The sequence below is a fragment of the Phalacrocorax aristotelis genome, chromosome 1 (assembly GCF_949628215.1).
Source record: "Phalacrocorax aristotelis chromosome 1, bGulAri2.1, whole genome shotgun sequence".
NCBI lineage: Eukaryota > Metazoa > Chordata > Aves > Suliformes > Phalacrocoracidae > Phalacrocorax > Phalacrocorax aristotelis.
In genome coordinates, this window is record NC_134276.1 from 149,436,916 (window position 1) to 149,450,587 (window position 13,672).

A 13,672-nucleotide genomic window follows, 5' to 3' on the forward strand; every position below is an offset into this window, starting at 1 on the left:
GACACAGGCTCTCTCTCTTGTATCATCATACAAAAAAATAACAGCGTTATTCAAGATTAACAATTATTACACTATGATTATTTCAGTAGAATAAAACTATTTTGAAATATTATCCCCAAGCAGACCTTCTGCTCCAAAATAAAAGGGGTTTTTTTTAGGATAATTCCCCAGCTAACAAAATAATGATCCCATAATAAAAAGTTTGTCGTTTGGAACAGCGGCTCGACAAGGAGCTCTTCTGGGATAGCTAGGACAGGATACCTGATCGCCAGTGCTGCTTACTTTCCCAGGGCAAATGTACCATTTAGTGGTGGCAGTGTAGTATAAGCCATGATGTGTTTCCCCATCCTCCCTATTTTCTTTCACACTAGCAAACAATAAAACAGCCAGACAGCCCTAATTAGGCTGGCACCTCCATCAGAAAAGAAACAGGAGAAAATAATCTACTACCAGCCTTCAGAGCAGAAGATACATCTCTTCTAAAGCAGAAATAATTTTATTTGAAGTTGTTATCAGAAGCAGCAGCCTGAAATGTTCACTTTTTTCCTTCCAATGAGCAACAAAAATGTGCCTTATCCTTCATCTGACAGAAGGGAGAAAGCATCAGCAAATTCTCCTGACTCTGGTGAGTCTCCTGTCCTCTTCCGACCTGGCCATGCTGAGCAGCCGTGGGGGTGGAGGTAAAAGGAAGCCCAAACCATCAGCAAAGCAGAAAATTGAACCTGCAGCCAAGTCTTGTCTCCCAGGCAGCCTGTGCTCATGCCTGTTTGCATTGCACACACAGCTTCAGCAATGGATGTTGGGCAAGATCCAGTACTTCCTAAGAGGGAATTTTGGATGCTGGGGCTACTTTGGCACAGGCATGTTGGCTTTGCTGTGGTCTGGACAGCTCAGGTGCGACTAGGGATGAGTATGGCTACAGGTAAAGCCACCGATAAATGCCCAGAGTGTGGTGTGGGGACTGAAGCGACAGCATATGTCAGCTCAAGCCACCGCAGGGTATACACACAGTCAAAGCTTTCCTCCTTGCCATGCCCACCCAGCCACTTTAGTAAGCAGTAGACATAAAAATACCTTTATTTTGGCAAAGTAACACCAGAAGGAGCCCAAGGGCACAGAGAAACCGGCAATCTGGAATACTTCACATTGGAAATTCTCTCAGAACACTTCCCAAATTGGAAACCTTAAAGTTTTCAGGCTGTTATTCCAAACCAGCAAGAATTTTTCAGCCTGTCAATGACCATACCTCCCACATAACCAGAAAATCCATATCACTGGGATTGACCATGCCATTTCCGTCTGCAGGAAATAGCTCCTCTCCTGCCTATCATCACAAAAGCCAGTTTAAGGTAGGCTGAATTGTAAGTAGTTAAAGAAATCACTTAGAAATTCTACAAGCAAGTGGAGCTGGAGACATGCTGGATATCCTGGCTTATGTTTGTGCTGGGGAGAGAGGTGGCCAAAACCAGTAATCTGTATGAACAGAGTAATCTTCAAGAAAATCTGCTTCTTGAGAATATGTCCTGCAGGCAGAGGAAGGGCAGACACTTTTATGTGCCTCAGTCAAGTTGGGGGAAGGCCAGGGATGTGACGTGATGGGGAAACAAGGATTTATTTAACCTGGGGGTAGAGAGAGAAGAGGAAAATAGGAACTAAGTAATTTACAACTGTTTGATCCTGGATAAGCAAATGACAGCCAAACCCCAGACTTTAAGAGGAATGTGATCTGGGTGGTAATTTGATCCATGACATGGAAATGCTGTGCAGGGCAAAATAAAGTTATTTTTTTGTACTACAAGACCTAGCTTAAGCAGCCATGACCTTACCTTTCCTCCAGGGCAGAGGTTTGTCATTCTGTCCTAATGAGGTCTAACAACACTCCTCATTAGAGAGGACTAAGGGCATGTCCAGACCCAAAGAAAAAAGTGGCAGAGCTCTGACAGATGGCTCCCAGGAGTTAAAGTCTCAGTACCTGGAATCCCATGGGCCAGTGCCAGAGGTAGAGATCCAAATAATCCAGCTGGAGGGCAGCAAGTGCTTTCTGGCATGCCTGCTTCACCAGGGACCTCTCATGGAAGGTGAACCACAGTTGTGGGGTTAACGCAAAGCCTGTGAGCTGCTCTCCTGGCCTCACAACCGCAGAGCATCCCTGGCAGGGAAACACACAGCGCAGGCACAGAGACTCACAATACAGCACATCTTCTCATCTTCAGGAAGCACCACTTTTGTGCATCTTATTTTGTTTGTGGTACTGTCAGTTAAGTAAAATGAGAATGAGATACTCTAAAATTCCAACATTCATAAAACAATTAAACAAAACAAAGGAAAAAAGCAAAACTGGTGAAAATTGACCCGCCAGCTTCCAGCAGATAGAAGTTACTTTATTTTTCCTACCATTGTTGTTGGGGGAAAAAACAAAACAAAACAAAACATACAGGAGTTAACAGGCTGAGGCCGGCAGCGCAGCGGGAGTGACCATGAATACAATAGCCCTGCTTCCTATCTCAGAGGCAACTGAGAGCATGGCCTCAGTTCCTGTCTCCGTGGCTGACAATGGATATGGACTACAAAAAAATCCCTCTCAAATCAAGCCTCTTTTTTTTTGAGTTGACCTCTTCCTTCCCTCCATCTGCAAAATGCTTTGCCCTGAGAGAAAGGAGTTGATGCCCAGGCCAGCTTCATCCCCCAGCACTTTGCAGGTTGGGATCTTGTCTCTCCTCCTGAGAGCTGGCCTCATGTGAGAAGTTATCCAAGGACATACCTTACTGGCAGTAAAGAGGTCTTCTTACCTCACAGCCTCCTCCTCAATTTTTTCTCAAAGTGCATCCCCAGTCTCACGCTCGTTCTTGTACAGGTAGGCACAATCAAAGTGGCCATACCCAACATCGATGGCAAACTTTACTGCATCTCTTGCTGCTCCTTGGAGAGACTGAAACAAGAAGAAAAGTCAGGAATTTCATAAATACCAGAAAAAGAAGTTTGCTGTCCTCCAAATCTGGAGACTTTAAACCCCCAAATAATGAGGTGTTCCAGTTTGGATCTTGCTTTTGTTTCATTTTCTGGAATAAAATGAACCCATTGAAACTGGCCACAGGAGTCACTGATGAGTTGCCTGAGCTGATCTGCCCTTTTCTAAGGACTGAATATTCACATTCAGACACCAGGCTACCTTGAAATATGTTCTAATTTGCCCAGAAATTAAAAGCAATTTTAGTATGACATACTGGCGACGTGAGGAAATGGATCACCTCTGGAAAGCTTGCTGGCCCTGCACGTAAACAAGCCTGCTTTTGTTGCCACAGGACGAAGGAGGTGAGAGGACGGAAAAACACTACACACAGTGCCACCTCCTGGGTAAAATACACAACCTGGTATTTAATAGCAAAGTAAATCACTTCAGATTCTTGGCTTGGAGACACTGAAGGGTTGTTTGATGACTGGATGCTGATTCTGGAAAATGGGTCTTCAAACAGAAACATGATTCAAAACCATGACCACCACCTACACTTAACTTCATTATACCCCCACCATGATCTCCTTTTTTTAATGAGTTCACTCCTCCAAGTATTTCCAATCAAAGTGTGTGTGGTTGGTTCACTTGAAAAAACAACATATAAATTGCAGCACTTTTTTCCACAAGGCTACACACAACCAAAGAGCCAGCTTAAAGTTTTACAAGTTTTCCTTTTTGCAGCCCCTTTCCCCATCCCACCCCTTCCTATGTGTGAATGCTGCATCTCCTAGGGCGGCATGGGAAAGTGGCCTAACAGTGACACCAGCCAAACACTGGTAATAAGGTACATTGTGGAGTACCTTATCTCTGGCTGCTGCAGCTGGAAAAGCTGCCCTGCAGGAGCAAGCGCTCCTTGGGGAGAAAAAAGGAAAAAAAAACCACAAATACACAAACCCGAAACCTGCAGCGAGGAGCGATCTGCATCACTTTTGAGTGGAGGAGTCATGGGTGGAGAGCAAAGGTGACGGTGTATCCTGTGATTACACAAAACTCTGTAATACATTTTTCACAAAAAATATTCCATTGCTTCATTTTACGTGGTGCTCACTGAACAGGACTTCGAGTCGGCATGACTGGGTAAAGGAGACTCCCCATTCACAGAGTCATAGAATCACAGAATGGTTTAGGTTGGAAGGGACCTTTAGAGGTCATCTAGTCCAACCCTGCCCTGCAGTGAGCAGGGGCAGCTTCAACTAGATCAGGTTGCTCAGAGCCCCCTCCAACCTGACCTGACAGGGAGAGGTCCCCCGCTCCAGCAGGAACCTGCCAGGTCCCCTGTGCCAGGATGGGCATCCTGGCACAGGTGAGCAGCTCCAGGTAGGTGGCCATGATCCCCTCCCAGCCGCCGCAGGCAAGGGGATGCTGCAGCCCCTTGCAAAAGTTTTAAATATGCTTTGCCCCTTCCTCCTGCCTACTGACTGGCCGCGGACAAGGCAAATGTGGGCAGAAGGGCTATAATAAGCGATAGAAGGCAAGGATTTTGCCTTTCTCTCACTCTTTGGAGTATTTCAGAACTGATTGTGGGCTCCTCACGTGAATTTGTTGAGTGAGCTTATCATGCCAGTTGCACATATTGTATTGACCAAGGTTGCAGGCATTTTTTTTTATACCTTATAGTCTCTGCTTTTCTTCAAGAGTCTCTGCTTTTCTTGCACATCCCCCAAGAATCATTTCTGGTCTCACCTCTTCGCTCTTGAACACATCACCATAAGAAGCCACAAAGCTGTTTGTCTCAGGAGAAAGCATAGATCTGTCCACAGGAGGGATCACTTTTAAAAAGATTCACAATACAAGCTGTGGGACACAGGGGCAACACAGTCCTTTTAATGAAGGGTCCCCCCCACTTGAGAGAGGAGCTAAGAAATAAACAAAGCTTTTTCTTTTCAAGAGCCATCGCACTTGCTCTGTGTGACTCTTCAAAATCAAAACTGCTTAACCTGCAAGACTGACAATCACTAATGTCACACTGTGGCACATTTGCATTTCCTGGAGCAGCCACTGTGTCATTTTCTATACTTACCCACTTTTCAGAAGCCAAACAGCTTCAGGTGTCTTGTCCCGTGATGCTGTGTTACTGCTACTTTATGGCCTCCCCTGTTTGCACCCTCTCCTACATTAGATCTTTTACCATTCACAGCTGAGTAACAACTTCTGCATAAACTGAAAAAACAGCTTTACAAGGCTCAGTGGGAACAGAAGCCTATTTTGGAAAATCCAAAACCTCTCCTTTTTATGCAGAGCAGGTTTGACCCAGCCTGAAGCCTCCTGTGTCCTGCCAGCAGGAGCTGGCGTGCTACCTGGTTTCAGAGCCCTGCCCAAAATTTTGTAAAAACTCATTTTAACAATATGAGTGCTAAGCATCTATTGTTTATCCAGCCATTAATGGACTTTTCCTTCCTTGCCATTTCTTTGCCTGTTAGAGGCAAAACCAGCCCCAGGGTAAGACCATATTTCAACAGGCAGCATCTCAAATGCCCAGCAACCAAGGGCAGGTCACTGTTCAGGCACTTTTGACCGCACGCAGAGCCTGCATGCAGAATAGGTTGAACCTGAAAGCATAAACCTGTTGTTTTGAAGTTAATATAGATAAAAGTCAGCAGAGCCTGGCAGGCTGAGCATGAGCGTACTCAGCACTTCCAGGGCAGACGCCCAAAGAGTCCCTGCAGGCATCAATCCACCCTGCCGCTCTCTAGAGCAAGCCCCCAGCAGTACCAAACTCTTGTCCCACAGCGCCCGATTTCCTGTAGGATTTTGTATCTTTTCTTGTCCAGTAGTTTTCCTCTTGTATCCTCAAGTTGTTGCTTACACTCATACCGACCAGCAGCAGCTGCCTCTGCCTGCGGCCTGACCCTTCCCACACAGCTCTACGCCGCAGACCTTCTCGATCCTTTGTGCTGTGACCTGGCCTTTTCCCCAGCAGTCAGAGCCAGAACTGGCTTTGGCCACGGGCACCTGGCATGATCCACTGTTGGGCTGAACAATTTGGCAGAGGTTAAACCCCCTTGCTTTCCAACCGACCTCAGATAATTCTGGGAGGTTGGGGGCGGCTGGACTTAACTTCTGATTAACTCCAATGTTTTGTCGTGACTAGGTTCCGTTTACATTCTCGGAAACAGAATTAAGAGTCAAAACGTAGTCAAGTGCCAAGTCACTTTATTTGACCAACAACAAATACACAAGAGAAGAGCAGAGAAAGAGAGAAAAAGTGAGAAAGGGAAAGAGAGAGAGTGAGAGCATTGCGATAGCTACCACCACGGATCTGTGGTGACTCGTCCGTCCGTCCATCCGATGTATCTTCAAATCCGGTGGGAGAATGTTCCAGAATGCTCCTCGTGGTCTCTGCTGGTTTCCCCTTTTTATAGCATTGGCCTCTTGCACAGTCAATAACTGTTTTGCATACCCACGCCTCGTGCTCGGCAGTGGGTGCATGCCCAGTACTGTTATCAGAGGGTGCTCGAAAGTTCTAGAGGGTCCGAGCACCCCATATGTTGTCAGTCGACCCTGGGTCCAGGCGCAGGCACAGAGGGCATGTGCTCCGAGACAACAGGACGCACACATTCCTGATGGGTACAACTCAATGGGCTGCCTTGGTGATTAAACTGTCCCGCTCAGTTGCCGCGGTGATCAGGCTTCGGTAGTTAAACTTGCCTGCCAACAATGCTGAGACAAGTTTCTAGTCCCTTACACCACCCCATGGTTCCACATTGGTGGCAGATAGAGAGACCTTGATAAGAGAAAGAATAGAAACAAAGGCAGAAAGATTAGATCAATAACAAAGATTTTAGCTATAAAGGCTAAAACATTGTAATGATATCAACTCTAAACAAGGCCAATGCCTGCCATCAATAACAACTCAGTTTTTAATGAAAATAAGTTGGGGAGACAAACAGTTTAAGCAATTTGGACTGTGGATGACACAGACTGACGTATAGCTTAAATTTGTTTAACTCCAACAGGTGACACAGTGGGAACAAACTGCGTATTTGTGACAACACATTGGATTAACTGAATGAAACGTGGGATGACACATGGCAAAAACAGTAACATAGCTAGACCATACAATAGGTAAAATAAGACTCGTTTAATCCAAGAGCCTCCTGGAAACCAGGACAACATATCAACATTCCATCATTTCCAGGTTTGGATGGGAACATGGGCTAATTTCCGTATTGTGGCGATAATTTTTTTAACAACCTTGCCATTGCCATTGATTTTTAAACAGCAATTAGAATAATTCAGTTTCCCACAGACTCTGCCTTCTTCGGCTAGTAGGTAGTCGAAAACCATGTGGTGCTGATAAATTCCAGTTCACGTTTGGGTTGCCTGATCTGGCAATAGGTCAAGGGCCTCAGCTGTTTGATTGGTGGAAATTTCTAGTATGGGTTGCAGCCGGATAATGCGATTTAGATTGTAAATGGGTTCTCAAGCACCACTAACCCATTCACTGGGGTTCCACATTGCAGGTCCATAATGTATGATACGTTGTGGGGTCCACACATCTTTACCCCAGGACTGGCCCCTCCCATCAGTGAGGGAGGTATCAATAATTTTGCATCATTTTTCCCACTTCAAATCATGATATATTTGAACACCTACATGGTCTCTGCCTGTTTCTGGGAGTAAGAAAAGCAAGGGACGGATCACCCCAACATAACCTATTCCTGACCAGTTTGCTGGCAGTGCTTTATATGCATGGTTTCCACATATCCAATAGTGTCCCTTAAGGGCCACTGATCCATTAGCAAAGGGTCCTCTCCAACATTCTGCCTGGGGTGAGGGATCAAAATAAGGGGTAGGTTCTAAACCAAATGGGTCACTTTCAACACAACAATATAGTGATTCCTTTGTGGTGTTTTCACAACAGGGTATGCCTCAAATTTCTTCCCATGTTGTCCTCCAATGGGGCCAATCTATTTTATTACAATATTTACAGTTGTAAGCTCCTGCTTCCTGGTCCCAAATACAATCATGGCCTACAGTGTCACCGCGACTTTCATTAGGCGTAAGAGACCAAAATCTGGGAAATGTGTTCGTGTATACATCATCATTCACCCAGGCATAGGTATATATGAATTTATCGTTTTTATGTGGCTCTTCCCCCACCTGAACAGCTATGCTTACATTCTGATACATCCAATCACACATGCTGTTACCCACAAAGGGGCCACCCTTTTCTGTTCTTGCCAAACAATGTTTACCTTTCTCTGGAAATTTCATGTGCCATGGTGAATCATGTGAGCTTTCCCATGTTTTATTCCCTTTTGCTTCACTATATCTACTCACCAACCATTTCGGTAGCAAAGGTATAGCTACCCAGAGCCAACGTGATAGACCAAACAGTCCTCCACATATCCAGCATTTTGATATATTATAAACACTGGCTATTTGTTCAGCCAATTGCATAAAAGAATTCTTTGTATCATTGCCTTCATCCCCAAAGTCTCTGAGGGGGTTAACTGATTGTTCCAGTGGTCACGGCCCATAAAATACACCAAAACAACAAAACTGACATTTTGCTCTGCAATTCCAGCCTAAGCTTACAAATGTTATAAAAACAATCACAAAAATACAAATAGTTAAAAAACAAATGTTAGTCTTGCCACATTCGGTCTCGTTCCCATGGAGGTCTCTTATGAAATGAAACAAAACATCTACTTGCCCTGCTTGGGCTTCGTTTGCACAGTTAAAATGAAGGGACAATCCAGCAAGGGTTAATTTTGTGCTCTTTTCCCCAGGCATCTTTAGCCTTCCAGGCATATTTATTAAGGGGTTCAGCAAGTACGAGGGGGATGGCCCCAATGGCTGGCATTTCTACCAACACCGGCTGTCCAGGAGAGAAGGTTGGTTCCCTGGGAATGCCAGCAGCTTGAGGTTTTGGAATTGAAGTTGGGGGTTTAGGACAAAAGGCTTTTAGTCAGGGGCATCCATTCATTCCCCAACAATCACTGACTCCAGTAACTACATCCCAGAGATGCTCCACCCAATGTGGTTTATGAGGTTTCAGAAATCGTTTAAAGGCCCCATTAGTTTGTTCCACTATCCCACTGGCTTGGGGGAATACAGGGTGTGGAATACCCACTTGATTCCTTCTTCCCGTGCCCACTCCTGTACCCTGGCAGTGGTAAAATGACTGCCATTGTCTGACCGAATAGAACTAGGCTTTGGGAGGGAGCTAAACCAAATTTTCAGGGCCCACACTGTACTTTCTCCAGTTGCTCATGGAAATGCTTCACCTTGGACCGGGCCAGAAATTAGTTCCACACCCACTATTACATATTGTTTCCCTTCCAACTTTCAGAAAGGCCCAATATAATCAATTTGCCAAACCTCTCAAAGGGTCTTTATATCTCTCAAATGGAGTGGGAATTCTTCCACAGGGTGTCGTTCTAGCTGGAGTCAGCATTTTTCACAAGCTGAAATACAGCTCCTGCAAGCTTCCCGAGTGACAGGCCAGCCTCTGGCACGTGCCTCCTTGTATAAGTCATTAGACCCTGGGTGGTCACGTTTAACATGTAGCCATTCCAAAAGCCTATCCCAGTTTTCTCCTGTTTGATTCTCCTTCTGCAGAGGGGCAGTTCTGGCCAACTTGTCCACCCTGTTATTCCAATCACTTGCCAGAGTACTCCCTTTTTGGTGGGAGGGCACCCATGCTATTGTGAAATCCCCATGCTCGGCAATATCTAAGACTTCTGGCCACCTCTCCTTTTACCACACTGGCACCCGATTCACCTCCCAGTTGTTCTGTTCCCAAAAAGGGAGCTATTCTGTGCCCTCTTTGAATACTGCAAATGAGTCAGTATAGATATACACTGGAGTTCCTGCTTTTCCCTCGCTGTTAAACACGCTCCGTGCTGCCACTAACTCTCCCACTTGGGCACTGCCGTCACCTTTGGTAATTATTTCCCTCTTCACATCCACATTAATCGCAACAGCCCAATACTTCCACTCTTTGCCCTCTCACTTGGCGGAGGAATCTGTGGACCTTATGTTTCACAGCTCCTCCAAAAATGGTGGGGCAATTTTAATAACAGAAAGAGGAGGGGTATCCTCCTCCAGAAGGTTTGTCACTTCTTCCTGTATGTTTAACACCATTGCAGTACCTTCAGTGGCAGGAAAAATGCTACAATAATATTCGATTTTAGCATACCATTTCCACACAGCATCCCTTTGGGCCACCCCATCAGGGAGAGGGGTCCCTGCTAACACAGGCTTAATTACCTTAAAGGGTCCCCTTAAAACAATAGGTTGTTGGTGTATGGTTCGCTCCCCTTCTCTAAGAGCTAAGCTCACTACAAACAAACCCTTTTCCCAATTGGAGTATCATTTTTCAGCGTCCTTAAAACTCCTAGAATAAAACCCAATCGGTCGAATAGGACCTTCTGCTCCCTTCTGCCAAAAAAGAATTGACAATCCTGAGCGTGCAAACCCCCATTCAATCTGAACTGGGTCGGTGGGGTGGATAGGGCCCAAAACTTGATGGGTGCTTACTCCAAACACCAGAAGTTGCAATGCCTCATCGTGGGCTGGAGTCCACTCCCAAATTGTCCTCTTTTGCAACAGGTCATATAAGGGACATGCAATTATTGCGAAGTCCAGGATATGTTTTCTCCATAAGACCAATAATCCCAAGGTGTGTTGCAGCTCTTTTTTACTTTCTGGGATTTTTACCTGATCCAATGCTGAGAGGGTGTCCCAAGGAATACAGGCTGACCCTCCTTTCCACCAGATGCCCAAAAACTTAACTTCACTGGCAGGAGTTCGTAGGTTTTTTTTTTGGTATTTGAAGGCCTTTTTCTTCCAGATGATTAATAATTCTGTCCTGCATAGTCTGCACCGAAGCTATGGTATATCTCCCTGTTAGTATGTCATCAATGTACTGATAGACTTTAACCTCTCTTTCTGACGGAATTATTGCCAATTCATGTGCTGGGGCATGGTGGGCCACGGTAGGCAAGTGTTTATATCTCTGAGGCAAATGGGTAAAAGTATACCGTTGTCTTTCCCAGGTAAAAGCAATCACACCCCTGGAGTGGAACCATGAAAAACATGTCCTTCACATCACGGGTTGTTAAGATAGGGTGGGCCTGTTCTTGAATGGCTGCAATTAATTCAGTTATGTTGGGTGCAGCTGCAGTCAGGGGACCAGTGTTTGCATTCAAATGCTGACAGTCAATGGTCACTCACCATTTTCCATTAGGTTTGCATACCGGCCACACTGGTGAATTGTACAGGGAGCGGGTAAACACCAAAAATCCCTATTGTTTGAGATCCTCAATTACCAGGGCTATCCCTTCTCTGGCCCCTAATGGCAACGGATAGGGTTTTACATTCCTAGTCTTGGAGAGGGAAAGGGCAGGTGCCATTTGCAATAGGTGCATCGCCACCCAAGATGTTTCAGCTAATTGCCTGATTTGGGGGATGCCAAAAGACCACAAGTTCCCCTGGGTGTCACGCTACTGCCTTCCCTTCAACACATCTATACCTAAAAGTTTCGTCTGAAAAAGTCCTATGGCCACCATGGTATTGATGGGCGCTTCCTCGCCTGGGAGTCACTGAAGTCATGGGCATCGACTGTGTTTTTCCCAAAGCATTTAAGATAATTAGATTTCTAGATGGGATCAAAATCCCACACTGTTCTGCTTTGGTCCACATCAATGCAGTGATTTGTGCCCTAACATCAATTAGAAAAATTACTGGTCTTTTTCTAGTCCTACAGCAGCTGTGATTAATAAATCCCCCCTTACATTCAAGGTGACGCGTCTTAAAAAATCAATCCTCCATCCCATCCCACACCCCTCCACCTTTGGGGAATGGAGGTTCTAGTTTCCCACCTTTTCCCTGCTCGGCTTTCCCTCAATGTCTATCAGGGGTGGGGCACTGGGAACCGGTCCGAGAGTGACTTTCCTCCCTGACCATTTCTGTACAAGCTTTTCCAATTTTGGGGTTGGGAATCCCTCCAGCAGGTCTCAGGGAATGCCCTTCTGAAGCCCTAGATGCCATAAGCCCTGTCGACTTAGGGGTCTCTCTCTCCCCAGATAATTGCCATGGAGTGGCCTCAAATCTTGGCCCTTCTCAACCGACAGATGCAGATTGTTAACTTGCTCCGCAGACCATACAACCTTAGTTTCGTTTTTTTTTTGAACCATCCACCAACAGGGAAATTAAAAGAAAATTAGTTAATTCCTGTGCTACCTCCCCCCACATCCACACTTTCCTTCCCGACTGCCAATGGTCAGGGGTTATTACCCCTTCTAAAGCAGCCATACCCCTTTCTTCTTTGGAAGCATTTTTAATTTTCCCCTGTAATTGGATCCCAATGGGTTTCAGGGAATCAGGGAGTCCCCGGATCAGGTGAGTCATCCTCTCTGGGTCCACAGGTTTCATCATCAGGGAACTCTGGTTGGGCTTGAGCTCCTGATCACACATCGTTTGGAGACAGGCCGCTTTCTGCACACTTTCCATTAACAGATCCACCATACCTGTTATGGCAAGTGGGATCTCCCCTCTCCAAGGGGTTCAGCCCCCCAGCCCAGTATGCAGCTTTCTGGGTTAATGACCATAGGGCTCAGTGATTACCTGTAGTTTCGAACACATCCAGACCCCAATATCCTCCTGCTTCTGACAACAAAATTCCATCTCCCCCTGACAGGGACACTCTCCACACATATTCTGTCTCCAGTTCCCTTGGAGTTCTCACAACCTTTTTTCAACTTTGTTAGCTCAGTTGCTGTAGATGGGACTCCTTTGGTGAGCACTTGAGGACTGTCATCGTTATTGTCCTTATACAAATACTCTGTTTTAACCAGTGGATCCATGTGGGGGAGGCTTTCTGTGGTTTCCCTTGCCTTCTGCAAGTCTCCCTGAGGGTAAACTTGCTGTATCCCTTTCTCCAAAATCTTCACCTCTACGTCCGCCTGTGTATACACTTCCCTCAAGTGTATACTTTCCTCAGTTCTTCCTTCAATATGGAATTTTTATTTCTTTCCTCCTCCAACAATTGCATATTTTCCAACAGTTGTTCCTGCAGTGACCTTATGACCACCTGCAGTGAGTCTATTATGGCATCGGCTTGACAGGGCTCTTGTTACATTCCAGCTACAGTTGGTTTCACAAAGGTCTTTCTGTTAACCCTTTTAGCATCCCTTCAGTCCTTGTTCAGTTTTTCAGAGCACTTATGACTATTTTTTCTTTAATTTGGGTGGATTTAGCTCAGAAACATTTCTCTTCCAGTTTTTTTACTCCATATATGTCAGAAATTTTTGTTATCTATGAAGCTTTCTGAAGTGTTGGTGACTCCTGAGTGCATTTCCACCGGCAGGCGCAAAGAGCACTGAGCCTGCCAACTTGAAGCTGGTAAAATATACACCAGCCACGTGGGGAAAAGCACAGAGTCAGAGCTAAATAGCTCTCTTCTAAAAACTAATTGCTTCATAAAATACCTTTGAAAGGTTGTTGGAGGTTTCTGTTTGCACTTGTTAGGAAAGTGCTGCCCTCTGCTCACAGCTTCCAGCCCAAGCTGTGCTGCCGCAAGAAATACCAGCATGGACGTTACTGGCAAAGCCGGCCCCGGCTTGACATCACCAAAATTTCCCTGGGAAGTGTGGCCTCACTCAGGGCAGGAGCAGAAACTTGGCTTTAAGTACAGGAGACCAGGAAGAC